At 38.7% G+C, this 3,923-nt stretch overlaps 1 pseudogene; it reads left to right on the top strand.

Annotated features, from left to right (window-relative positions):
* Positions 1 to 287: 287 nt before the first annotated feature.
* LOC103080235 (heat shock cognate 71 kDa protein pseudogene) lies at positions 288 to 3,384 on the top strand (annotated as a pseudogene).
* Positions 3,385 to 3,923: the final 539 nt, after the last annotated feature.

Here is a 3,923-nt window from a genome sequence, read left to right as displayed (position 1 = left end):
ACAGCTTAAAAAGCCAAAGTTTTATGAACACATGTGTTATACCTTAAACCCATCTTGTCAAACATAGGTCTGCATGCTGGTTAATAACTAGGATTTTAGTAGGCCTTAATGAAATGAGAAAAAAAGAGGGGCATATTAATTTTATATTTCAATGTATGATTTCTAGCTTCCTTTCTTTTGAAGGACTATGATTTATTCTGAGATTATGTCCTTTCTACTCCTTTTGGTGTTAAAATTGCCTTTCTAACTTCCAGGTCTGCCAAGATGGGAATCCTATTTCTCCCTAGTGCTTACTCTTGCAAATAAATTCCCTAGTTGTAACAAAACAGAAAAAAAGTTATAAGCAGACTCTGAATGATGAGAAGAGAGAGCGGACTGGCTAGGGACATGAAATTTTAGTAACGATGTAGTGGATTTCCTTTTGCCTCCCATATATCCTGAATGGGGGAGTGGAGAGGCCCTCAATTCAAAGTCACCAATGAGCACAGCTGAAGAAAAAAACTGTTCCCCTTATCCAAAAGACTGGAAAAAGCATAGCCTGAGAGAACAGAGAAAAAAATATATAGTACACAACCTAATCCTGCCAAATACCGATGGAAAATCTAGCATTCTATACCCCCCACCTCAAATCAAGGCAGGCTGAATGGACACCTTATCTGCCCACCTCCTCCTTCCTGTAGGAACAGGGTCTGGTGCTTTGTTTCCCCTGACTGGTTGTGGGCAAAGCAAGGATCTGATTTTCATCCCCAGCTTGGTGGAAGCAGGCTTTTCTCAGAATCCCCCACCAAATTAATTTTGGCAGGGTTGAGCAGAAAGCTGATCTTCCATCCACCACGTGGTGTCAGCAGGCAGTGTTTCCAACTCCCTTACCATGGTAGTCACGAGGGAATCCAGCAGGGAGCTCGGATGCCACACCAGCCAGCAGCAACAAGACTTACAGAGGTGAGGCAGGCTAGTTGGCACTCTGCTTTCTCACTCCACCCTGTTTCAGCAGGGTACCAAAGGGAGATGAGTCTTCACCTACATTCAGCAACAATGAAAGTGAATAAAGTGGTTTTAAGAGGGACTAGTTGGCATTCCACTCCATGCACCCCACTCTGTCAGCAGAGCCCAGTTGGGATCTGAACCTTCCTTACCATCCAGCATCAACAAAGTGGATCAGGCTGCGAGGTGTGGGCTAAGTGATGTAATTCTTCCACTACTATTATTTCTGGTTTAGGCAGGGGGACAGAGCTTACAACTCAACGTTTTCAATGAGATGGTATGTCAGCACTACATATTTTTATGGGATAGTAACAGTGGGGCACAGCAGGTAACAATTTCTAACCCCTCCCCAGATCTGTGTGCTACACCTAATTAGGATGATTCCCTGCTAAAAAGATTAAACAAAATCCTAAGTCTCAAAACAAAATACCCAAAATGCCTAGGATACAATAGAAATTATTCATTTTATTAAGAACCAGGACAATCACAATTTGAACAAGAAAAGAAAGGCAAGAAATGTCAATACTTAAATGACAGATATTGGAATTGTCTGACAAGGATTTTAATTCATCTTTCCAAAAAAGTGTTTTCTGTGAGCAATCAGGAACACATTTGAAAATGAAAAAAAAAAAAAAGGAAATTTCAGCAAATAAATAGAAGATGTAAAAATACCAAAGGTAAATTATAAAAATAGAATATAGGGTAACTGAATTTGAAAAAATCAACAGATGGGATTAATGGTAGATTGGAAATGACAGAGCATAAAATCAGTGAATTTAAGGACAGATCAATAGAATTTACCCAACATTAATAACAGAGAAAAAACAAAGTGAGAATAAAAACAGTCTAGAGGACCTATGGGAATACAGTGAAAGAGGTAACAGTAATATCGTCAGCATCAGAGAATGGAATAAAAATATTCAAAGAACAAATGGCTGAAAACTTCTTTAATTTATCAAAAATCATAAACATAGAGACCCAAGAAGCTTAGAAAACCTTAAATAGGATAAACTCAAATAAATATATGCTAAGACACATCAGAATTAAATTCTGAAAGCCAAAGATAAATATATATATATCTTGAAATCAACCTAAGAAAAATAATACATTACCTATATGGAAACACAAATTCTATTGACAAAAGATTACTCATGTAAAGTCATGAAGGCCAGAAAGAAGTGGCACAATGCTTCTCAAGTACTGAAATAAAAGAACTGTCAACTCTAAATTTTATATCTAGCAAAATATCCTTCAGGAATGGAAGGGAATTTAAAAACAAAAACAAAATCAAACAAAGAAAGAAACAAAAAAAAAAAAAAAACTAAACCTACAACTACCTTATGATGCAGCAAATGCATTCTTCGGTGTTTATCTCAGATAAATAAAGCATTACACAAATTTTTATAGTAGCTTCATCTGTAGTAGCTCCAAACTGAAAACTACCAAAATATATTTTAATAGGTGAGTAGTTAAAGAAACTGTGGTACATGGTACATCCATATCAACAGTGGATGGGGGTCTCGTTGAATGCAGCGGCAGCTCTATAGGTTGCTGTTTTCTCCTTCAGTGGACCCAGGCCTGTGCTCCAGCAACCATGTCTAAGGGACCTGCAGTTGGCATTTATCTTGACACCACCCATTCTTTTGTGGGTGTCTTCCAGCACAGAAAGGTGTAAATAATTGCCAATGATCAGGGGAACCGAACTACACCAAGCTATGTCACCTTTACGGATACCGAACGATTGGCAACCAGCCCGGTGTACTCATTCAGGTTTATGAAGGTGAGCGTGTCATGACAAAGAATAACAAACTGCTTGGCAATTTTGAACTCACAGGTGTACCTCCTGCCCTATATGGTGTTCCTCAGATTGAAGTCACTTTTGATATTGATGCCAATGGCATCCTCAATGTCTCTGCTATGGATAAGAGCACAGGAAAAGAGAACAAGATTACCATCACTAATGACAAGGGCCGTTTGAGCAAGGAAGACATTGAACGCATGGTTCAGGAAGCAGAGAAGTATAAAACTGAAGATGAGAAGCAGTGGAATAAGGTGTCTTCAAAGAATTCTCTTGAATCCTATGCTTTCAGCATGAAAGCTACTGTTGAGGATGAGAAACTTCAAGGTAATATTAATGATGAGGACAAACAGAAGATTCTTGATAAGTGTAATTAAATAATCAACTGGCTTGACAAGAACCAGACTACAGAGAAGGAAGAATTTGAACATCAGCAGAAGGAGCTGGAAAAAGTCTGCAACCCCAACATTACCAAGCTGTACCAGAGTGCAGGAGGCATGCCAGGAGGAATGCCAGGAGGAATGCCCAGGGGCTTCCCTGGTGGTGAAGCTCCTCCGTCTGGTGGTGCCTCCTCTGGGCCCACAATTGAAGAGGTTGATTAAGCCAGCCTAGTATAGGTTTAGCATTGTTCACCACAACATTGAAGGACCCAGATTTGTAGCAAATTCATGGCAGTTTTAAAGTTGAGCTGCTGTAGTAAACTGGGCATTCTTGATACTTGAACATGGAATGTGTGCACAGGGAAAGGAAATAACATTGCACTTTACAAGCACTGTATTGTAAGTGGAAAATGCAATGTCTTAAATAAAACTGTATTTAAAATTGGCAAAACAGAACAAAAACAATAGATGGGGACAAGCTATTGATACATACGTGAACTTTACTGGATCTTAAAGACATTATGCTGTATGAAATATCCCAGTGCCAATAGATTACATACTGTATCATTCAATTTATATAACATTTTCAACGTGCAAAAGTGTAGACTTTGAGAACAGATTTCCTGTTGTTAGAGATGGGGAGGAGGGGTGGCTGCATTTATTAAAGGACAACAGTACAAAATATCCTTAAAGTGATAGTACTGTTAATACTGTTAATATGGTGGTAGTTACACAAAGTTACACTTGTGATAAAATTCCAT

Source organism: Lipotes vexillifer, unplaced genomic scaffold (assembly GCF_000442215.2).
Source record: "Lipotes vexillifer unplaced genomic scaffold, Lipotes_vexillifer_v1.1 scaffold878, whole genome shotgun sequence".
Lineage (NCBI taxonomy): Eukaryota > Metazoa > Chordata > Mammalia > Artiodactyla > Lipotidae > Lipotes > Lipotes vexillifer.
This window is presented reverse-complemented; position numbering and strand designations above follow the sequence as displayed.